Source organism: Bos grunniens, chromosome 23, assembly GCF_055505025.1.
Source record: "Bos grunniens cultivar Pamir isolate PY7600 chromosome 23, Bosgru_T2T1.0, whole genome shotgun sequence".
NCBI classification, from domain to species: Eukaryota; Metazoa; Chordata; class Mammalia; order Artiodactyla; family Bovidae; genus Bos; species Bos grunniens.
Window position 1 is genome coordinate 9,709,015 of NC_141187.1, and position 25,648 is coordinate 9,734,662.

Consider the following 25,648-nt stretch of genomic DNA (forward strand, 5'->3'; position numbering starts at 1 on the left):
GGAGATTGGGATTAGCAAATGCAAACTATTATATATAGGGTAGAGAAACAACAACGTCCTACTGTAGAGCACAGGAACTATATTCAGTATCCTGTGATAAACCATAATGGAAAAGAATATACATACGTGTAACTGAGCCACTTTGCTGTACAGCAGAAACTAACACAACACTGTAAATCAACTATACTTCAATAAAATTAATTTTTTAAAAAATGAAGTGAAAAGAAACCAAACAAACACAAAATATTGATCTAGAACATAGGTTACTAATTCAAACTTAAGCAGAATTCTAGGCATGGTTAAAATAAAATCTAGGACTTCCCTAGTTCCTTTTCCTTAACCCTCTCTAGGACAGATGTTAAACAAAGTTAGCTTTACTCCTCATTTGGAGATGGAGTTGGGTTGGCATTATTTCTAGAACTAAAGGAATCCTCAACTGCTCCCTAAACAATCTCTTTCTGGTGATGTCTTCTGAGCCTCAGGCCCTATTCCAAACCATATCCTCCGTCTGCCCTTCCGTGCCCCAGCACTCACCTGCTACTCTGCAGTCACCTTTGCTGCCTGAAAGAAATCACTCGTTCCTCTCTGGCCCTCATGGGTCCCGTGACTCCCTGCCAGGTAACTCTCCTCCCGTCATTTCCTCTCTCCCATTTAAGCTCTCTGCAACATCAGCCCTTGGAAACTACCTTTTTCTTCATCTTTAATCCCTTTCCTCCTGTCATGAATGATAAGATTCTCCTGATGCTGCTCTAAAAATCTGTGATCTGCAAACTGAGAGGGGATCACAAGCTGTAAGAGGGAAATCCATGAATCCGTATACAGTCACCACTATATAGCCCATGGGCTGAGAAAATACTGTCTTAAATTTACAAGCACTATTTTTTAAAATGTATATAAACTCTGCTTTGATTAATACAACACGGAATAGCTTAAAACAATATAAACTGGGACTTCTCTGGCAGTCCAGTAGTTAAGACACTTCCACTGCAGGGGGTGCAGGTTTGATCCCTAGTTGGGGAAAAGAGCCACAAGGAACAGCCAAAAGAAAAAAAAAAAGAAAAGAAAATCTGTAATAGTTCTTGGTTGGTGCGTATGTATGTTTAATCAAGGGATGTTAAAAGTACAAAGTGAGGGAATTCCCTGGTGACCCAGTGGTTAGGGCTCAGGTTCAATCCCTGGTCAGGTAACAAAGATTCTGCAAGCCTTGCAGCATGGCCAAAAGAAGAATGGTAGTGCGAGAGGATGGGAGGACAAAGGGAGGAAGGAAGGAAGTACAATGTGGCAGTTTCATGAAATTATGCTTTTAAATAAGAGTCTTCACTGGACTCTTACTTCACATTATATACAAAAATTAACTCCAAATGGACCAACAACCTAAACCTAAGAGCTATATCTATAAACAGGGGTAAAGCTTAATGATCCTGGATTTGCTAAGATAGGCCAAATTCTTAAGACATGACAACAAAAACCTGAGATACAAAACAAAAAATGGATGAGTTGGACGTCATCAAAATCACAATCTTCTGTGCATCAAAGGACATTATCAAGAATGTGAAAAGATGATCTACAGAATGGGAGAAAATTCTTGGAAATTATCTGATAAGGGTCCAATATCCAAAATATATACCCAACTCTTAAAACTCAAGGGAAAAAAATGACCAACAGCATTTCTCCAAAGAAGATATACAAAGAGCCAACAAGCATGTGAAAAGATGTGATCAACATCATTAGTCACTAGAGAAGTACAAAGTAAACCCATCATGAGATACCGCTTTACACCTACTAGAATGGTTATAGTTTTTAAAATAACAAGTACTGACAAGGATGCAGAGGAACTGGAATCTTCATACACTGCTGGTAGGAATATAACAGTTTAGGCACTGCAGAAAACAGGTGGTTCCTCCAAAAGTTAAACATGAAATTACCATCTGATCTAGCAATTCCATTCCCAGGTATATACCATACCCCAAAGAACTGAAAACAGGTACTCTAACCCTCAGACACAAGTGCTCATGGCAGTATTATTCATAATAACCAAACAGGAGAAATAACTCAAATGTCCATCAACTCATGAGTGGATAAACAAAATGTGGCATGTACATAAAAGGATTAGTTTTCAGTCATAAAGAGGAATAACATTCTGATAAATGTTACGCAGTGGATGAACCTTGCCAACATTATGGTTAAGTGAAAGCCAAACTCAAAAAGTCGTCACATTATGTATAATTCCATTTATATAAAATATGCAGAATAGGTAAATACATAGAGACAGAAAGGAGACTGGTGGATGCAAATCACACCAATTTTTTAAAAGCCTAAATAGTGCCACCACTATCTTGTTCAGAGTCTACACTCCAGAGGAGTGGCCTTCCGGAAGGCTATCCTTAGTTTCATTATTATATAAAATCACTCCCATTAAAGAAAAAGGGGATCACTGCCATACCCATTCTCCTCAAAAACTGTGGCCAATCATACATTTCGAAAAATTTCTGATTAAAAAAATAAACCCAAATATAAACACATTTATTAATTCAAGCCAAAAGTTAAAAAAAAAAAAAAGTCCTCCAAAAACTCTTTAAATAATGTCATATCTATTTAATCTGCAAGGGAGATTCCAGAAGGAAAAGTAGAAAAATGTGTTAATCCTTCACTGATTTGGTATATAAATAACAACATGTAGTCTTTCTTCCTACAGTTCTCCCACTTCTTGGCAAAGTGTTTACCAGCCATTCTAAATCTAATCATTTGCTTCAGAGGCTGACTAGGGCCATCCAATTAGGTTTCAGTCGAAATGAAAGAACTTTACAGGGACATTTCAAAGTTAAAGCAATGAAAAAGAAACTACCATAGAGAGTAATTTAACTTCTAAATATCAATCAATGCGAAATATTAGCTAGTAAATCTAGCCAGTGTGATTGCTTTTTACATTCAAAGGACGACTCTATGAGGTAAGACTACATACAACACTGAGGCTGGAGAAAGCCAGCCGCGTTACTTTGTAGTCATACTTCAAAGCAAACGCTATTACCAGCAAATAGTTCTTCTCCTCAGAAAGTTTCCTTGACAACCCATTGAAAATTTACTGCAAAAACTAAAAACAAAATATTCTTTATTTTCGCCAGAGACTTTACTTCTTCCTGTCTTACAGTAAGTGGTGTTTCGCTCAGTAAATTCTTATTGTGAAGCTTGACTTTTAAATACATATTATCTAAAAAGAGATTAAATGGCAAAGCTCCTAAAAGATTCTGAAAATGACACTCTGAGGAAAAAAAAATTGCCATTTATTCAACAAATATTCATTAAGCACTGTAAGGAGCCAGGAACTGGAGATGTAGATTAGAACCTCTGCAATTCTGAGGCAGATCAAAGTTGGGAACTGGCCAACCAAGTACCAGACCTTTTGTGAAGCTCTCTGCATCGAGACAAGTGGTATTCAGGCAGAAATGGATAAACAAACCCACAGAACACAACCACCCATATATGAATTCTTGGATTCATGACAACTTAGTATCCTCAAGGACACAGAAAAAAATCACTGGGTTGATTAGGGACAAATGTGCAGTGAAAAAATATAGATCTGGAGAGAGATACATAAAGGGCTGCAGCTAAAATAGTAATGTTTTATTTCTTTTTTTTTTTTAATGTTTTATTTCTTAAGTTTTAAACTGCTTAATACAAATTTCCAAAAGAATATAATACAGTGAGAGGAGTGCTTTGGTTGAGGTATGCAGAGAAAATCACAATCAGACTGAAAAGTCAGGTTGCAAGGAGACGGTAGGGGGTGGTAAGGGAAAGTTTCTTAAAAGAAGTGATTTGAGTTGAATTCAAGTTAAAGAAGGACACCTGGGGCTTCCCTGGTGGCTCAGTGGTAAAGGATCCACCTGCCAAAGAAGGACACTTGGGGCTTCCCTGGTGGCTCGGTGGTAAAGGATCCACCTGCCAACACAGGAGACACGGGTTCCACCCCCAATCTGGAAAGATCCCACAGAGCAACTAAGCCCGGCACCACAACTACTGAGGCTGTGCTTGGGAGCCCAGGAGCCACAACTGCTGCAGCCCCAGACCCCCTGCTCCACAATAAGAGCTACAACGAGGAGCCCACACACAGCAACTAGAGAAAAACTTGTGCAGCAACCAAGACCCAGCAGAACCAAAAATAAAATAAACAAATCTGGAGAAAAAAAAGGACACTCATTCAACAACAACAAAAACCACCAGAAACCTACCATATGGCCCTGTGCCTAGGATACAAAGCAAGGCAGATACAGCCCTAGCTCTTGAGAAATTCAAAGGTCAACAAGAAGTCAGGTGACTGATTATATTTCAGTGACTACACACCATAATGCTCAGTAAATATTTCTTGCTCTTGCCTACGGTATCCAGCCTCCTTTTGCTGTTAGGTGGGACCATTTGACTAGTTTTGCATAACGAAATATGAGCAGAAGAGACGTGTCACTTTTGGGCTGAGAAAGGGAGAAGCCAACGCAGTCTCTCTCCTCCTCTGTCACAGTGTCCAAGAACATGGTGAGTTCCAGTTGGTGCAGATACAAGCCTAAGCCCCTTCAACAGAAGAGAGCTCCTGTGTGGAACAGAGCCTTTGAAAGCCCATGGCTGATAGGCAACATAATCTATTCTATCCTGATTAATGGTATGAAAGGTCAGTGAAAGGTCTAAGGACCGGTGCAGTTGATTGCCTCACACCCAATCCTTAAGTACAGCCCCTGACCCATATATACAGGTGGCCAAAAAATGTTTGATGAGCAAATGAAAGAATGGACCAGTAACTAGGGGAACAAACAACTGCTTTTAAAACAGGAATGCAGAGAGCATATAGATGAGGTTAGAGAGGTTGAACAAAAAGGCAGGGGTCTAATTATAAAGAGTTTGGACGGAAACCTGAAGGCAATGAGTAAGTCACTGAGGCCGTTAGAATAAGGAAATGACATAACCCAATTTGTGTTTTAGAAAGATCACTCTGACTTGGACTGGATATGGGCAAACCTGGTAAGAGAATTCACTTCTGCAGCTAATTCAGGCTAAGAAAGGAGAAGGATCAAAGTGGGAGTTGGAAGGAAGTGACACATTTCCAGAAATACAGAAGGAAGAGTCCACAGGGCCAGTGACTGACAGGATGTGGGCCAGGTCAATGGGGGAGCTGCCCTCCCAGAGAATGTGAAACGGTGGGTGGAGGAGGGAACCACAAGGAAACTGTCCTCTGAACATGAATTTGAGGGTTCAATGAGACATCTAATGGATAATTTGAGAAGATAATCATATAAATGTTGGACTGGAGCTAAAAGAGAGGGAAAGAGAGATTTGAGAAACAACCTTCTCAGTCTTTTCCAGCCAGAAAGAGACTAATACCAGGCAGCTCCAGCTGGAGAAGCTATCCATATTCCCTCTCTCTATTGTCCTCTCCCTTTGGTCTCTGCTAAGTTTCCATTCCCACAGCCAATAGCATAGTAGGAGTAGATTTGTGCTAGGTTCAGTTCAGTTCAGTTCAGCTGCTCAGTTATGTCCAACTCTGCGACCCCATGGACTGCAGCACACCAGGCTGCCCTGTCCATCACTAACTCTCAGAGCTTTCTCAAACTCATGTCCATCGAGTTGGTGATGCCATCCAACCATCTCATCCTGTCACCCCCTTCTCCTCCCACCTTCAATCTTTCCCAGCATCAGGGTCTTTTCCAATGAGTCAGCTCTTCACATCAGGTGGCCAAAGTATTGGGAGTTTCAGCTTCAGCATCAGTCCTTCCAATGTATATTTAGGACTAATTTCCTTTAGGATGAACTGGTTGGATCTCCTTGCAGTCCAAGGGACTCTCAAGAGTCTTCTCTAACACTACAGTTCAAAAGCAATTCTTCCGTTCTCAGCTTTCTTTATAGTCCAACTCTCACATCCACACATGACTATTGGAAAAACCATAGCCCTGACTAGACAGACCTTTGTCAGCAAAGTAACGTCTCTGCTTTTTAATATGCTGTCTAGGTTGGTCATAATTTTTCTTCCGAGGAGCAAGCGTCTTTTAATTTCATGGCTGCAGTCAACATCTGCAGCGATTTTGGAGCTCAAAAACATAAAGTCTCTGTTTCCACTGTTTCCCCATCTATTTGCCACGAAGTGATGGGACCAGTCGCCATGATCTTACTTTTCTGAATGTTGAGTTTTAACTTAACTTTTTCACTCTCCTCTTTCACTTTTATCAAGAGGCTCTTTAGTTCTTCTCTTTCTGCCGTAAGGATGATGTTATCTGTGTATCTGAGGTTATTGATATTTCTCCCTGCAATCTTGATTCCAGCCTGTGCTTCATCCAGCCTGGCATTTTGCATAATGTACTCTGCATGTAAGTTAAATAAGCAGGGTGACAATATACAGCCTTGATGTACTCCTTTCCCAATTTGGAACCAGTCTGTTGTTCCATGTCCAGTTCTAACTGTTGCTTTTTGACTTGCATACAGATTTCTTAGGATGCAGGTAAGGTGGTCTGGTATTCCCATCTCTTTAAGAATTTTCCATAGTTTGTTGTGATCCACACAGTCAAAGGCTTTGGCATAATCAATAAAGCAGAAGTAGATTTTTTCTGGAACTCTCATGTTTTTTCGATGATACAGTGGATGTTGGCAGTTTGATCTCTGGTTCCTCTGCCTTTTCTAAATCCTATTCCATGTTAAAGTTCTGCAAACTTTTTTTCTGCCACACTGCATGGCTTGTGGGATCTTAGTTCCCCAACCAGGAATAAAACCCGGGTCTTCAACAATGGAAAAAGCACTCCATATGCTCCGTGAAAGTGGAATCCTAACCATTACTGGACTGCCAGGGAATTCACTGGAAATAATTTTCTTAAAAAAAAAATTAATTATCTACGGTGATAATCTACAACATGGAAAATCCTGACTGGCAAGCTATATATTTTAGACGTATTACTGATTTCCAGAAAACTGCAGGCAATAATGCACTTAACATAATTTCCAATGACGTGATGCCCCTAGCATTTGACAGCCCCTCAACAATGTCATTACCACCAGACAGCTCTGCTGATCACCCAGATGGCACAAGGGCTGCAACCTATCAAATCCGTGACATGCCCTGCCAACTGCTTTTACAGTCAAGCCCATTCTAACTATTATGTGTCCCTTCATAAAAATAAGATAAACATAATAGTGAATGTACATCATGAGAAATGCTGGACTGAAGGAAGCACAGGCTGGAATCAAGATTGCTGGGAGAAATATCAATAACTTCAGATATGCAGATGACACCACCCTTACGGCAGAAAGTGAAGAACTAAAGAGCCTCTTGATGAAGGTGAAAGAGGAAAGTGAAAAGGTTGGCTTAAAGCTCAACATTCAGAAAACGAAGATCATGGCATCCAGTCCCATCACTTCATGGGAAATGGATGGCGAAACAGTGGAAACAGTGGCTGACTTTATTTTTCTGGGCTCCAAAATCACTGCAGATGGTGACAGCAGCCATGAAATTAAAAGACACTTGCTCCTTGGAAGGAAAGTTATGACCAACCTAAACAGCATAATGAAAAGCAGAGACATTACTTTGTCAACAAAGGTCCGTCTAGTTAAGGCTATGGTTTTTCCTGTGGTCAAGTATGGATGTGAGAGTTGGACTATGAAGAAGGCTGAGCGCCAAAGAATTGATGCTTTTGAACTGTGGTGTTGGAGAAGACTCTTGAGAGTCCCTTGGACTGCAAGGAGATCCAACCAGTTCATCCTAAAGGAAATCAGTCCTGAATATACATTGGAAGGACTGATGCTGAAGCTGAAATTCCAATACTTTGGCCACCTGATGTGAAGAGCTGACTCATTTGAAAAGACCCTGATGATGGGAAAGACTGAGGGCAGGAGGAGAAGGGGATGAGAGGATGAGATGGTTGGATGGCATCACTGACTCAATGGACATGCATCTGGGTGAACTCCATGAGTTGGTGATGGACAGGAAGGCCTGGCGTGCTGCAGTTCATGGGGTCGCAGAGTCGGACACGACCGAGCGACTGAACTGAATAGTGAATGTTATCTGCACTTGGATTCCAGATAAATTTACTATTTTTTACAGAATGTTTTAAAGAACAGCTACACAAGTTCTTGGACATAAGGACCCTATAAAATGTTTTAAAAGATGAGTAAAGCCGAGTATGAGGTGAAATAACTTGTTGAAATTAAGTCAACAAACTACCACAAGGCCAAGCACTAGTAGTTTCAATTCCTTGAGCTTTAAAGTCATTTACCCTTAAGCTCATTTTTTTCCTGCACAGCTCAAAATACTGCTAAAAAGAAAGAACAAATAAACGAAAACAGTCAGTTTACAAAATTCCTTCATTTTCTAGCTAACCAGGTTGCTTATTTAACAAAAGAGGAAATTCCCTGCCAAGTACAAGGACTGTGCTATGAAAAGATATTCTGCAATTTTTACTTCGGTAGGAACAAGGTATTTTAAGAACAGATATCACTCCTTAGTATGCGTCCCAGGTATGGAGTATACTGCTAGAGTTCTAAGTGATTGAGTGTCCTGCCCTATTTCCAAATGAACGTCCATACGTTAACACACTGCACTGTATATTACCTGGTAATGACTTTTTAATTTTGAAAAAGATGACTAAAGAAACGCAGTTAACTTGGCTGTATTTGCAGGTTATATAAAGAAGACTTAAAGTTGCTGGATCACACTGTATGAACATAACCTACCGGAATGATTGAGTTGTTCCTGTAAACCTTAACTCCTCCCCATAACTCTTAGAAATATTGAAAAAGCTGCGGGAGGCGAAGGGAGACTAACAGTAGGGGGAATAAATAAAAACAGCAGCAGGTAGTATTTATTCAGTGCCCATTTGTGCTAGGTGCTGCCATTTTACATTCTACTTTTAATATACTATCCCTAATTTTCAAACCATCACACATTTCAGGCATTATGTAATTTTTATCATTATAATGATGAGGAAACCAAGCTTTAGATGATTTGGTGATGTGGTGAGGGGTACAGAAAGGGTGAGCACTGAGCCAGGATTCAACCAGTGTATATGCCTGCCTCTGACCGCCAGATGACTGAGTAGTCCTCACAGGGATCACATGACCCACAAAGCCAAAAATATTTACTATCTAGTCCTTTCTGCAAAAAGTTTGCCAACCGCTGATCTAACAAAGGGCCCAAGCAGCCACAGCATCATGTTGGTAAGGACTATTACGAGGGAAAGAAGATTCTGAGAGGATCCCAGAATACTCCTCAAGAGGGAACATTCAAGCTGAACCTAGAAGAGAAATTTACTGAGCCCAGAAAGGAGAGGGTTCCAGGCAAAGGGCACTGTAATCACACAGCCACACATGCAGGAAACAATATATTATAGCCAGAGAATGCTGAGAAATTCAAGCAGTTTAATATGGTGAAGGGTGCACGATGGGAAGGAGGAAGAGGGCAACAGAGGAAGCTGATAAATTAACTGAGACTAGTATAAAAAGTTCATACAGGAAGCGCATCAAGGAGTTACGATAATTGAATGCAACTGGGAATCTGCCTTGGTTTTTGAGAAGGGATACAGCAATTGCACTTGTGTTTCAGAAGCTTGAATCTGGAAGCTGAATGAATGCTGGGCGGTGGGTGGGATAAGTTCAGTTAGAGAGGATAAGGGAGCTGGATGTAACCAAGGTGCCAGGAGAAGAGACTGATACAAGTCATATTTAGGAAACAGCTATGACAACTGGTAGCTAACCAGAAATTAGGGTGCTGTGAAAGGGATGCAGAAGCTATGACTTCTAACTGAGGTCAGTAGGTGGAAATTGATACTCATTTTTCGAGAGAAATACAGGAAGAGAAGCAGGTAGGAAAGGGAGAAACAGTCTGAGATATCACAGGAAAAGTAAAGCTACCTACACTCTCTCTATACTATGGGAACTTCTAAAACCTCAACTTAAACATTGATTTCAAAGCATTCACCCGAGAAACAATGGCTGCCTCTGTATAGTACACTTGGCGACACTAAGGAGGAGGAGGCATTTCACATTAAAACCTTGTGTATAGCTTGAATATTTTAGAACAAGTATTTCAGACTTTTATAATTGGACAAGAAGAATGCCAAGCATTATTCCCAAGGAAATTTCTGACAGCCAAATGGAGTGAATGAAATATTTAGAATGCTTGAGTTTCTTGAGTTCATTAAAAATAAATAAAGCCCCAGGAACAGCATCCCTGGCATCCATAAACTACATGATTTTCCCACACACGGTCTCAGGACCATATGAACAGTGTAAGAAAGCAAGTACTATGTCCCCAAAGTGGCACCAACATATTAATCAAATTTCCACCTAATATAAACAGTTGAAGTTTAAAACACAGTTATAAGCTGTCTACTTTTTAGAGGAGGACAGTAAGGAGACATGGATCACAGGTATGCCTTATCCCAATCAGCCACACAACTGGGGAAAAAAACCTATACTTCATCTTTCTCAGTTTCAAAATGAGGTAGTCCAGTTAATTCCTAAATCCCTTCCATCATTAACATTCTATTATTCTAAATGTACACAGTTGTGTGTCTAAAATTGTAGTTTTCAATTCCATTTTTTTTCAATGATACACACTGCACAAGCTAAAAAAAAAAGTACAAGAGAACGGACAGTTGAAAAGCAAGTCTTCTCTTTCATCTCCAGCCTTCTCTCCTACCTCTGTCTCCTAATTGCTTCTTCATGAAACTTTCTTGAATATTTTCTTCCCTCTTTATTAACACAAATAGTAACTCATCACCACAGTTCCACTTTTTTTCACATAAACCATGGAGATCGTTTCATCACTACATACCAAAGAGCCTCCTTTTTTTAATGACCACGTGGTATTTTTTAAAAATGATTTTAGAAAATTCCAAACATACACAGAAGTAGAGAAAAAATACAATGAACCTCCAAGTATTCACTGTTTGTGTGCTTAGTCACTCAATCATGTCCAACTCTTTGCAACCCCATGGACTGTAGCCCATAAGGCTACTCTGTCCATGGGACTTTCCAGGCAAGAATAATGAAGTGGGTTTCCATTTCCTTCTCCAAGGGATCTTCCTGACCCAGGGACGGAATCCACGTCTCCTGCATTGGCAGGTGGATTCTTCACCCTGAGCCACCACCCAGGAAGCAATATAATAAATACTGATGATAAAATTTACACAAACAAAAGCTTTTGGGGGGGGATCTTCAGTAATGTTTAAGAGTGTAAAAGGATTCTGAGATTAAAAAAAAAAAAAAAAAAAAAGCTTGAGAACTGATGGAAAGGCTAGGAGAGTTTCCAGGTCACGATGGTAAATACCAAGTATGGAGGATGTAGGGCTTTAAAAAAATACACCACAACATCATTATTATACCCAGCAAAATTAACAATTTATTATAATCATCTAATGAACAGGCCATATTCAACTATTTCCAATTGCTTCAAAAATACTATTTTACAACTGGCTTATTTAAATGAAGACCCAAACTAGGTTCATACACTGCATTTGGTTGATATGACTTAAGCCTAGTCTAAAGCAGTCCAGCCATAAAATTAAAAGATGCTTACTCCTTGGAAGGAAAGGTATGACCAACCTAGACAGCATATGTAAAAGCAGAGACATTACTTTGCCAACAAAGGTCTGTCTAGTCAAGGCTACGGTTTTTCCCGGGGTCATGTATGGATGTGAGAGTTGGACTATAAAGAAAGCTGAGTGCCAAGAACTGATGCTTTTGAACTGTGGTGTTGGAGAAGACTCTTGAGAGTCTCTTGGACTGCAAGGAGATCCAACCACTCCATCCTAAAGGAAATCAGTCTTTAATAGTCATTGAAAGGACTGATGCTGAAGCTGAAATTCCAATATTTTGGCCACATGATGTGAAGAACTGACTCACTGGAAAAGACCCTGATGCTGGGAAAGATTGAAGGCAGGAGCAGAAGGGGACGACAGAGGATGAGATGGTTGGATAGCATCACCGACTCAATGGACATGGGTTTGGTAGACTCCGGCAGTTGGTGATGGACAGGGAGGCCTGGCATGCTGCGGTTCATGGGGTTGCAACAAGTCGGACACTACTGAGCGACTGGACTGAACTGAACTGAACTGAACTAAAGCATTCCCCTCTCCTGGCCCTTTGTTTTCAAGCCATTTACTTGTTGAAGTAAAACAGGTCATTGATTCTGTACTATTCCCCACATTTCAACACTTGCCAGTGCCATCCCTTGTGGTAACCTTCAACCTGATCCTCTAGACCCCGTATGTCCTGCCCCAGGTCATTAGATCTTGAAGCTTGGTCAGTTTTAGATTTGGTGCTTTGGCAAGGAAACTTTGCTGAAGTGCTAAATACTTCCTATATTGTGAGTTACAGAAGATGTGACATTACGTTTAGTGATGAGGGGATGAAACTGTGGTTTTAAAAGTGTTGTCACATAATTTGTCCATCACAGAGTTCACCACCAGCCTTTCATTTAATGGTGTTAGCATCTATTAATGGCAGTCATCTGTATCTATCATCTCTTTAGGGAATGCAAGTGGCAATTTTCTAACTGTATTGTCCCTTCTGTATATATTGATTAGCTGAAATTCTACAAATAAGATACTTTATCAACTGCTTGATTACAGGTAAATATAGGAAAGGCAAAGTAAATGCTTGATTTTTTTCTCATTTACTAATTTTCAGAATGACAAGATACTGTCCCCAAAAAATCCCAAACACTGTTGTTGCATCATTAACTAGACTTTTTTCAATTCATGTGTTTCAATCAACTGCAGCTGCTACTGCTAAGTCGCTTCAGTCGTGTCCGACTCTGTGCGACCCCATGGACTGCAGCCTACCAGGCTTCTCCATCCATGGGATTCTCCAGGCAAGAACACTGGAGTGGGTTGCCATTTCCTTCTCCAATGCATGAAAGTGGAAAGTGAAAATGAAGTCGCTCAGTCATGTCTGACTCTTAGCGATCCCATGCACTGCAGCCTACCAGGCTCTTCCGTCCATGGGATTTTCTGGGCAACAGTACTGGAGTAGGGTGCCATTGCCTTCTCCCAATTTTTTCAAAGACTTTTTTCAATTCATGTGTTTCAATCAACTGCAGTCATTAAAATCTTGATGCTCTCATCTTTAACCAGCAAGAGCTACTCCAGAGTGGTGCCTGTCCCCTTTTATCTCCACTACTTCATCACTGTTGTTGTTAAGTTGCTCAGTCGTGTCCCATTCTTTGCAACCCAATAGACTGCAGCATGCCAGGCTTCCCTGTCCTTCACCATCTCCCAGAGTTTGCTCAAACTCATGTCATTGAGTCAGTGATGCCATCCAACCATTTCATCTTCTGTTGTCCCCTTCTTCTCCCGCCTTCAATCTTTCCCAGCATCAGGGTCTTTTCTAATGAGTCAGGTCTTTTCTAATGAGTCGGCTCTTTGCAGCAGGTGGCCAAAGCTTCAGCATCAGTCCTTCCAATGAATATTCAGGACTGATTTCCTTTAGGATGGACTGGTTTGATCTCCTTGAGAGTCTTCTCCAACACCACAGTACAAAAGCATCAATTCTTTGGCATTCAGCCTTCTTTATAGTCCAACTCTCACTTCCATACATGACCCCTGGAAAAGCCATAGCTTTGATTAGAGGGACCTTTGTCAGCAAAGTAATGTCTCTGCTTTTGAATATGCTGTCTAGGTTTGTCATAGATTTTCTTCCAAGGAGCAAGTGTCTTTTAATTTCATGGCTGCAGTCACCATATGCAGTGATTTTGGAGCCCAAGAAAATAAAGTCTACCACTGTTTCCATTTTTCCCCCATCTATTTGTCATGAAGTGATGGGACCAGATGCCATGATCTTAGTGTTCTGAATGTTGAGCTTTAAGCCAACTTTTTCACTTTCCTCTTTCACCTTCATCAAGAGGCTCTTTAGTTCCTCTTCTCTTTCTGCCATAAGGGTGGTGTCATCTGCATATCTGAGGTTATTATTGATATTTCTCCCTGCAATCTTGATTTCAGCTTGTGCTTCATCCAGCCCAGCATTTTGCATGATGTACTCTGCATATAAGTTAAATAAGCAGGGTGACAATATACAGCCTTGATGTACTCCTTTCCCAATTTGGAACCAGTCTGTTGTTCCATGTCCGGTTCTAACTGTTGCTTCTTGACCTGCATACAGGTTTCTCAGGAGACAGGTCAGGTGGTCTGGTATTCCCATCTCTTCAAAAACATTCCACAGTTTCTTGTGATCCACACAGTCAAAGGCTTTAGCATCCATGAAGCAGATGTTTTTCTGGAACTCTCTTGCTTTTTCTATGATCCAATGGATGTTGGCAGTTTGATCTGTGGTTCCTCTGACTTTTCTAAATCCAGCTTGAACATCTGGAAGTCCTTGGTTCACATACTGTTGAAGCCTGGCTTGGAGAATTTAGAGCATTACTTTACTAGCGTGTGAGATGAGTGCAATTGTGCAGCAGTCTGAGCATTCTTCGGCATTGTCCTTCTTTGGGATTGGAATGAAAACTGACCTTTTCCAGTTCTGTAGTCACTGCTCAGTTTTCCAGATTTGTTGGCATACTGAGTGCAGCACTTTCACAGCATCATCTTTTAGGAGCTGAAATGGTTCAGCTGAAATTACAGCTCTACTAGCTTTGTTCATAATGATGCTTCCTAAGGCCCACTTCACTTAGCACTCTAAGATGCCTGGCTCTAGGTGAGTAATCACACCATCATGGTTATCTGGGTCATGAAGATCTTTTTTTGTATAGTTCTATGTATTCTTGCCACCTCTTCTTAATATCTTCTGCTTCTGTTGGGTCAATACCGTTTCTGTCCTTCACTGTGCTCATCTTAGCATGAAATGTTCCCTTTGTAGCTCTGATTTTCTTGAAAAGATCTCTAGCCTTTCCCATTCTGTTGTTTTCCTCTATTTCTTTCCATTATTCACTTAGGAAGGCTTTCTTATCTCTCCTTGCTATTCTTTGGAACTCTGCATTCAGATGGGTATATCTTTCCTTTTCTCCTTTGCTTCTCTTCTTTTCATAGCTATTTATAAGGCCTCCTCAGAAACCCATTTTGCCTTTCTGCATTTTTTTTCTTGGGGATGGTCTTACACTGCCTCCTGTAAAATGTCACAAACTTCCATCCATAGTTCTTCAGGCACTCTATCAGATCGAAATTCTCGTATCTATTTCTCACTTCCAATGTATGATCATAAGGGATTTGATTAAAAAAAAAAGGGGGGGATTTGATTTAGGTCATACTTGAATGGTCTAGTGGTTTTCCCTACTTTCCTCAATTTAAGTCTGAATTTGGCAATAAGGAGTTCATGGTCTGAGCCACAGTCAGCTCCTGGTCTTGTTTCTGCTGACTGTATAGAGCTTCTCCATATTTGGCTGCAAAGAATATAATCAATCTGATTTCAGTACTGACCATCTGGTGATGTCCACGTGTAGAGTCTTCTCTTGTGTTGTTGGAAGAAGGTGTTTGCTATGACCAGTGCATTCTCTTGGCAAAATCTGTTAGCCTTTGACCTGCTTCGTTTTGTACCCCAAGGCCAAATTTGCCTGTTACTCCAGGTAGCTCTTGACTTCCTACGTTTGCATTCCAGTCCTCTATAATGAAGAGGACATCCTTTTCGGGTGTTAGTTCTAGAAGGTCTTGCAGGTCTTCACAGAACCATTCAACTTCAGCTTCTTTGGCATTAGTGGTTGGGGCACAGACTTGGATGACTTGAGATACTGAATGGTTTGCCTTGGAAACGAACAGAGATCATTCTGTTGTTTTTGAGATTATACCCAAGTACTGCATTTTGGACCCTTTTGTTGACTATGAGGTCTAATCCATTTCTTCTAAGGAATTCTTGCCCACAGTAGTAGATATAATGGTCATCTGAGTTAAAGTCACCCATTCCAATCCATTTTAGTTCACTGATTCCTAAAATGCTGATGTTCACTCTTGCCATCTCCTGTTTGGCCACTTCCAAATTTATCTTGATTCATGGACCTAACACTGCAGGTTCCTATGCAATACTGTTCTTCACAACATCAGACTTTACTTTCACCACCAGACACATCTACAACTGGGCACTGTTTTAACTTTGACTCAGCCTCTTCATTTCTTCTGGAGGTACTGCTCTGCTCTTCTCCAGTAGCATATTGAGCACCTACTGACCTGGGGAGTTTATCTTTCAGTGTCATATTCATGTGCCTTTTCATACTGTTCATAGGGTTCTTAAGGCAAGAATGCTGAAGTGGTTTGCCATTCCCTTCTCAGGTAGACCACATTTTGTCCAACTCTCTACCATTAACTGGTCCATCTTGGGTGGCCCTACACGGCATGGCTCATAGTTACACTGAGTCAGACAAAGCTGTGATCTATGTGATCTATTGGTTAGTTTTCTGTGATTGTGGCTTTCATTCTGTCTGCCCTCTGATGGATGAGGATAAGAGGCTTGTGGAAGCCTCTTTGTGGGAAAGACTGGCTATGACTAAAACTGGGTCTTGGTCTGCTCTGGTGGGCAAGGCCATGCTCAGTAAATCTTTAACCTAATTTTCTGCTGATGGGTGGGGCTGTGTTCCCTCGCTACAGTGGCCTTACATGTAAGATGGCAGAGTAGGACGGGCACCCATCTTCCCCTGTGAGAACACCAAGATCTGCAACTAGCTGCTGAACAACCATCGACAGGAGAATGTTGGATCCCACCAAAAAAAGATACTCAGCATCCAAGGGCAAAGGAGAAGCCCCAACAAGACGGTAGGAGGGGCAAAATAGCATTTAGTACTTCATTATAAAAGTTTTTATTTTTTTTTCTTTTAAATTTTATTTTTAAACTTTACATAATTGTATTAGTTTTGCCAAATATCAAAATGAATCCGCCACAGGCATACATGTGTTCCCCATCCTGAACCCTCCTCCCTCCTCCCTCCCCACACCATCCCTCTGGGTCGTTCCAGTGCACCAGCCCCAAGCATCCAGTATCGCGCATGGAACCTGGACTGGCAACTCGTTTCTTACATGATATTCTACATGTTTCAGTGTCACTCTCCCAAATCTTCCCACCCTCTCCCTCTCCCACAGAGTCCATAAGACTGTTCTATACATCAGTGTCTCTTTTGCTATCTCGTACACCAGGTTATTGTTACCATCTTTCTAAATTCCATATATATGCGTTAGTATACTGTATTTATGTTTTTCCTTCTGGCTTACTTCACTCAGTTCAAAGAATTATACGGTAACCACTCATGTGCCCACCACCGAGATTCTACCAGTAATTTTTACAAATTTTATCTCATATCTTTTTGATATAAATCTTTAATCTTAGTTTTCTTGCTTTTTGTCACTGCAAGATATCTCAGGCTCCTGTTAAGTGTTTCTTGTTCCAGATTTGAATTCAGCTATTTCTCTAAGAAGCCTTGGTTCCTTTTAGTGGAAATGATATTTAGAGACCTCAATTTGAGTAATGGCTGCCACTGCATCGTCATTGTTCCTTAGGTTTTTCAATAACAGACAGGAAATTTGTATTATTAGAAAAAAATAAAAGAATAATAATTGAAAAAAAATAAATTACGGGTCATAGGAATATTTCCATTTCATATTTAAAGCCTCAGTTCAGTTGCTCAGACATGTCCAACTCTTTGGGACCCCATGGACTGCAGCACACCAGGCTTCCCTGTCCATCACCAACTCCCGAAGCTTACCCAAACTCAAGTCCATCAAGTTGGTGATGCCATCCAATCATCTCATCCTCTGTCGTCCCCTTCTGCTCCTGCCTTCAATCTTTCCCAGCATCAGGGTCTTTTCCAATGAGTCATTTTTTCACATCAGGTGGCCAAAGTATTGGAATTTCAGCTTCAGCGTCAGTCCTTCCAATGACTATTCAAGACGGATTTCCTTTAGGATGGAATGGTTGGATCTCTCCTTGAAGTCCAAGGGACTCTCAAGAGTTTTCTCCAACATCACAGTTCAAAAGCATCAACTCTTTGGTGCTCAGCTTTCTTTATAGTCCAGCTCTCACAACCATACATGACTACTAGAAAAACCATAGCTTTGACTAGATGGACCTTTGTTGGCAAAGTAATGTCTCTGCTTTTTAATATGCTGTCTAGGTTGGTCATAGCTTTTCTTCCAAGGTGCAAGCCTCTTTTAATTTTATGGCTGCAGTCAACATCTGCAATGATTTTGGAGTCCAAAAAAATAAGTTTTGAAGCCCCTCAAAATTAAAGCCTACTAAGCTTTGCGACCGGTGTGCTAAGCACAGGCGGCTGCGACCGGCATGGCCGAGAGGAGCCACCCCATGTCCGAGGTCAGGGGCAGAAGCCTGGAGGACCCCATGCCCGAAGGGCGGTGGCCGACAGGAGCTACCCCATGTCCGAGGTTGGGGGTGGGGTGCCGAGAGGAGATACCCAGCGTCCAAGGTCAGGGGCGGTGACGAGAGGAGTTACCCTGCATCCGAGGTCAGGGGCGGCAGCCGGGAGGAGCTACCCCACGCCCCTAAGCCCGAAGCCAGGGGCGGCAGGCAGGAGGAGCTACCCCACGCCCCCACGCCCAAGGCCAGGGGCAGCGGCCGGGAGGAGCTACCGCACACCGAGGTCATGGGAGGCAGCCAAGAGGAGCAACCCCACGTCCAAGGACCAGTGGCTGCGGGGCGCAGGAGGGCCTAGAGGAGCTATCCCACGTTGAAGGTCAGGAAGGGGGGCGGTGAGGAGATACCCCTCGTCCAAGATAAGGAGCAATGGCTGCGCTTTGCTGGAGCAGCCATGAAAAGATACCCCACGCCCAAAGTAAGAGAAACCCAAGTAAGACAGTAGGTGTTGCAAGAGGGCATCAGTGGGCAAACACACTGAAACCATACTCACAGAAAACTAGTCAATCTAATCACACTAGGACCACAGCCTTGTCTAACTCAATGAAACTAAGCCATGCCTGTGGGGCCACCCAAGATGGGTAGGTCATGGTGGAGAGATCTGACAGAATGTGGTCCACTGGAGAAGGGAATGGCAAACCACTTCAGTATTCTTGCCTTGAGAACCCCATGAACAGTATGAAAAGGCAAAATGATAGGATACTGAAAGAGGAACTCCCCAGGTCAGTAGGTGCCCAATATGCTACTGGAGATCAGTGGAGAAATAACTGCAGAAATAATGAAGGGATGGAGCCAAAGCAAAAAGAATACCCAGCTGTAAATGTGACTGGTGATAGAAGCAAGGTCCGATGCTGTAAAGAGCAATATTGCATAGGAACCTGGAATGTCAGGTCCATGAATCAAGGCAAATTGAAGTGGTCAAACAAGAGATGGCAAGAGTGAATGTCGACATTCTAGGAATCAGCGAACTCAAATGGACTGGAATGGGTGAATTTAACTCAGATGACCATTATATCTACTACTGCGGGCAGGAATCCCTCAGAAGAAATGGAGTAGCCATTATGATCAACAAAAGAGTCCGAAATGCAGTACTTGGATGCAATCTCAAAAACAATAGAATGATCTCTGCTCGTTTCCCAGGCAAACCATTCAATATCACAGTAATCCAAGTCTATGCCCCAACCAGTAACACTGAAGAAGCTGAAGTTGAACGGTTCTATGAAGACCTACAAGACCTTTTAGAACTAACACCCCAAAAAGATGTCCTTTTCATTATAGGGGACTGGAATGCAAAAGTAGGAAGAAACACCTGGAGTAACAGGCAAATTTGGCCTTGGAATACAGAATGAAGCAGGGCAAAGACTAATAGAGTTTTGCCAAGAAAATGCACTGGTCATAACAAACACCCTCTTCCAACAACACAAGAGAAGACTCTATACATGGACATCACCAGATGGTCAACACCAAAATCAGATTGATTATATTCTTTGCAGCCAAAGATGGAGAAGCTCTATACAGTCAGCAAAAACAAGACCAGGAGCTGACTGTGGCTCAGACCATGAACTCCTTATTGCCAAATTAAGACTTAAATTGAAGAAAGTAGGGAAAACCACTAGACCATTCAGGTATGACCTAAATCAAATCCCTTATGATTATACAGTGGAAGTGAGAAATAGATTTAAGGGCCTAGATCTGATAGATAGAGTGCCTGATGAACTATGGAATGAGGTTCGTGACATTGTACAGGAGACAGGGATCAAGACCATCCCCATGGAAAAGAAATGCACGAAAGCAAAATGGCTGTCTGGGGAGGCCTTACAAATAGCTGTGAAAAGAAGAGAAGCGAAAAGCAAAGGAGAAAAGGAAAGATATAAGCATCTGAATGCAGAGTTCCAAAGAATAGCAAGAAGAGATAAGAAAGCCTTCCTCAGCGATCAATGCAAAGAAATAGAGGAAAACAACAGAATGGGAAAGACTAGAGATCTCTTCAAGAAAATTAGAGATACCAAAGGAACATTTCATGCAAAGATGGGCTCGATAAAGGACAGAAATGGTATGGACCTAACAGAAGCAGAAGATATAAAAAAGAGATGGCAAGAATACACAGAAAACCTGTACAAAAAAGATCTTCAAGACCCAGATAATCACGATGGTGTGATCACTGACCTAGAGCCAGACATCCCGGAATGTGAAATCAAGTGGGCCTTAGAAAGCATCACTACGAACAAAGCTGGTGGAGGTGATGGAATTCCAGTTGAGCTATTCCAAATCCTGAAAGACGATGCTGTGAAAGTGCTGCACTCCATATGCCAGCAAATTTGGAAAACTCAGCAGTGGCCACAGGACTGGAAAGGTGAGTTTTCATTCCAATCCCAAAGAAAGGCAATGCCAAAGAATGCTCGAACTACTGCACAATTGCACTCATCTCACACGCTAGTAAAGTAATGCTCAAAATTCTCCAAGCCAGGTTTCAGCAATATGTGAACCGTGAACTTCCTGATGTTCAAGCTGGTTTTAGAAAAGGCAGAGGAACCAGAGATCAAATTGCCAACATCCGCTGGATCATGGAAAAAGCAAGAGAGTTCCAGAAAAACATCTATTTCTGCTTTATTGACTATGCCAAAGCCTTTGACTGTGTGGATCACAATCAACTGTGGAAAATTCTGAAAGAGATGGGAATACCAGACCACCTGATCTGCCTCTTGAGAAATGTGTACGCAGGTCAGGAAGCAACAGTTAGAACTGGACATGGAACAACAGACTGGTTCCAAATAGGAAAAGGAGTACATCAAGGCTGTATATTGTCACCCTGTTTATTTAACTTATATGCAGAGTACATCATGAGAAACACTGGACTGGAAGAGGCACAAGCTGGAATTAAGATTGCCGGGAGAAATATCAATAACCTCAGATATGCAGATGACACCACCCTTATGGCAGAAAGTGAAGAGGAACTCAAAAGCCTCTTGATGAAAGTGAAAGTGGAGAGTGAAAAAGTTGGCTTAAAGCTCAACATTCAGAAAACGAAGATCATGGCATCCAGTCCCATCACTTCATGGGAAATAGATGGGGAAACAGTGGAAACAGTGTCAGACTTTATTTTTCTGGGCTCCAAAATCACCGCAGATGGTGACTGCAGCCATGAAATTAAAAGACGCTTACTCTTTGGAAGGAAAGTTATGACCAACCTAGATAGCATATTCAAAAGCAGAGACATTACTTTGCCAACAAAGGTCCGTCTAGTCAAGGCTATGGTTTTTCCTGTGGTCATGTATGGATGTGTGAGTTGGCCTGTGAAGAAGGCTGAGCACCAAAGAATTGATGCTTTTGAACTGTGCTGTTGGAGAAGACTCTTGAGAGTCCCTTACACTGCAAGGAGATCCAACCAGTCCATTCTGAAGGAGATCAGCCCTGGGATTTCTTTGGAAGGAATGATGCTAAAGCTGAAACTCCAGTACTTTGGCCACCTCATGCAAAGAGTTGACTCATTGGAAAAGACTCTGATGCTGGGTGGGATTGGGGGCAAGAGGAGACGGGGACGACAGAGGATGAGATGGCTGGATGGCATCACTGACTCGATGGACCTGAGTCTCAATGAACACCGAGAGTTGGTGATGGACAGGGAGGCCTGGCGTGCTGCGATTCATGGGGCTGCAAAGAGTCAGACACGACTGAGCGACTGATCTGATCTGATCTGAAGCTTTTTAAAGGGCTTCCCAGGTGGTGCTAGTAGTAAAGAACCCACCTGCCAATGACCTAAGAGACATGGGTTTAATCTCTGGGTCAGGAAGATCCCCTGGAGGAGGAAATAGCAACCCACTTCAGTATCCTTGTCTGGGAAATCCCACAGACAGAGGAGCCTGGTAGGCCCCAGTTCATGGGGTCACAAAGAGTCGGACACGACTGAAGTGACTTAGCACAAGCTTTTTAACTTCTTGTATTTTATGCTTTTGTGTTTTATGCTGAAAATAATAAGATAATTATCTATTTGAGTTATCCTATAATAGTTTCAAATTAACAGTACTATTAACCATAAAACTACTAAGCACAATTTAAGATTTCTCTGTAGTTCTTCTTAGCCTAAGGACAGATCCCACTAGATATGGTCGATCAAACTACTGTTTTTAAGTCACATGAAAGATTTATTCTCTGTAAAATCATGCCACTAAATTGACAGTCAAATTCATTTACTTCTGTCATTTTGATTATTAACACTGTGTGTTTTGTTGTAAGACATAAAATGCATGCACACTGGAATGTAAAGATCATCAGGGTACAGTATGATGACCCTGACTTATACTTGAACCCACACACCTACTAAGATGCATGTTTCCATATCCCCAGCATGTTCCATGTGCGTCTTTCCTGTCTATATCCCTGACTCAAAGACAGTCACTACTGTGAATTATACTATCACAGATAGTTTTGTTTGTTCTGGTCCTTCATGTAAATGATATCCCACAGGAGCCACTGGAGAATTTTATACTATACTGATGTACCATAATTTATTTAACAAGCTCTCTTGATAGACATTTTGGGCATTTCTAGTTTCTGCTGTTAAAACAATGCTACAGAGCTTCCCTGGTGGGCTCAGTGGTAAAGTATTCACCTGCCAATGCAAAAGACACAGGTCTTGGATTCTGATCTGGGACTATCCTACATGCTGCAGAGTAACTAAGCCCGTGCACCAGAACTATTGAGCCTGTGTTCTAGAGCCTGGAGCCTGAACTATGGAAGCCCATGCGCCCTAGAACCAGTGATCCTCAACAGGAGAAGCCACCGCAATGAGAAGCCCGTGCACCACATAACCCCTACTTGCCACAACTAAAGAAAAGCCAGTGCAGCAACGAATACCCAGCACAGTCATAAATAAATAAAATTATTTTTTAAATGCTACAATAAATAGCCCTATACACGAACCAGTTTCCATATGTGAATACACAGGTAGAATTCATACATTCACATACTTTCATTCAATGAATATTCACTTAGTACCTACTCGGTGCCAATCACTGAGGCACTGTGGGTAGACCAATGAGCAAAACAAAGACCCTGCTTCTGTGGAACATACAATCTAATAGATTAATCTGGGGAGAACTGTAATGTCTTCTGCTCCATTAATAAGGTGTAGCTTTCCACATACATAGTTCCTTCAAATCGTTCCTTTTATGACTTGAATTAGATAGCATAATTAATGCAATGGCACCCCACTCCAGTACTCTTGCCTGGAAAATCCCATGGATGGAGGAGCCTGGTAGGCTGCAGTCCATGGGGTCACTAAAAGTCAGACACGACTGAGCGACTTCACTTTCACTTTTCACTTTCATGCATTGGAGAAGGAAATGGCAAACCACTCCAGTGTTCTTGCCTGGAGAATCCCAGGGACAGGGGAGCCTGGTGGGCTGCCGTCTATGGGGTCGCACAGAGTTGGATGCGACTGAAGTGACTTAGCAGCAGCAGCAGCCCAGTCTAAGACTGCAATGAAATTATCCCATGCTTTCTTCTAGCAATTTATGGTCTTTTAAATGTATATACTTCCTATCTATAATGGAAATTATCCTGATAGTGAAGAATCCAATTTTATATTTTTCTAGATGACTGGTTGTTCCTACATGCATTCTGTTCTGTTGAATTGTCTGTCTACTCATGATCTAGTTCAACAGTTTTATATATATATATATATATATATATATTTTTTTTTTTTTTTTAATTTGGCTGCACCAGGTCTTAGTTGGGGCACATATGCTCTTCAATCTTCACTGCAGCATGTGGGATCTTATACTTTCAGCATATAGGATCCAGTTCCCTGACCTGCAATGCAGGAGAGACCTGGGTTTGATCCCTGGGTTGGGAAGATCCTCTGAAAAAGGGCATAGCAACCTACTGTGGTATTCTTGCCTGGAGAATTCCATGGAAAGAGGAGCCTGGAGGCTACAGTCCACGGGGTCACAAAGAGTCAGACATGACTGAGCAACTTTCACTTTCCCTGACATAGGTCCCCCTGTGCTGGGAGCTCAGAGTCTTAGCCATAGAGCATCAGGGAAGTCCTAGCATTCTACTTAACTTTGCAGTATGGTTTAAATGGACTAGACATCACCACTCTCAACCTTCACTTTTCTTTTTCAGAATTTTACTGGCTATTCCTCTATGTTTCCTTATCCATTTGAACTTTAGAAATTGCTCTTGTGGTTTAAAGAAAACTGCTTGTAATTTCTACAAAAATCAAGTTAAATTTATAGATTAACTCACCAAGAATTTACATCTTATGGTATTGAACCTTTCTACTTAAGAATATTTATTCAAATCCTCTCAATAACACTTTTATTTTCTTTGCACAGATCCTGCCCATTTCTAAAGGTTATTCTTTACTGTTATTGATATAACTCTATCCTATTGCTAGGGCTTCCTAAGTGGCTCAGTGGTAAAGAATCCACCTACAGAAGCAGGATATGCAGGAGATGCAGGTTCAATCCGTAGGTCAAGAAGATTCTCTGGAGAAGGGAATGGCAATCCACTCCAGTATTCTTGCCTGGAGAATCCCATGGACAGAGGAGCCTGGCGGGCTATAGCCCATGCGGTCACACAAGAGTCAGACATGACTGAGTGAACATGCATGTTTATTGCTTAATATTTTTAAAAAAGTCAAATTTTTACCAGTTGGTTACTACTAAAATAATATTAATTCCACACATAAACACAATTACAGGACTAAGAAGAAATTATTTTTAAAAACAAAAAAGACAGTTTTACTTTACACTAATTATTGTAAACCATGATGATTCATTTCATTGCCGTATCTTGCCCAGCTAAACTATACTGCCCAGATAGAGACATGAACAGATGGACAGGAAAGACATGCCTTACAGCGGGTCCAGAAGAGCAATAAGCAGGGGCAGGCAGGTCACAACAACTGTTCTTTTGCAATTGTGACAACATATGTGTGAATTCTAACTTATCATTCTTACAAAAATGAGAAAAAAAAATGGGCCAGATATACACGGTGCACCAGGAACAAAACAAACATTTAACTACACAAGAGTTAGGATGGAAAGATCATTTTTAAAAGGAAAATAGTTTTACATAATTTCACGTACTGTATTTCACAAAGTTTTATGTTCCTAACTGAACTAAATTTAACTGTTTTCATTTTACTACAACTTACACTTTATTTACTCTATTTAGGAATATCAGGGAGTTATCACTAGAAATCACAGAGGAAAACGAGGCAACAACTTCATTAAGACTGAGAATTCTCAGCTAAGAGTCCTTTACTTGAAGACAATCCAATGCTCTCAAAGTCAGAATAAACAGAAGTAAATGTGGAGAGAAGGGGTTCATT

General features: G+C 41.4%; 1 protein-coding gene across 2 annotated transcripts in view; it reads right to left on the reverse strand.

The window, feature by feature from the left end:
• Positions 1 to 25,648, reverse strand: part of NUDT3 (nudix hydrolase 3) — a 123,569-nt gene that overhangs the window by 55,634 nt on the left and 42,287 nt on the right. The window lies entirely within an intron of this gene.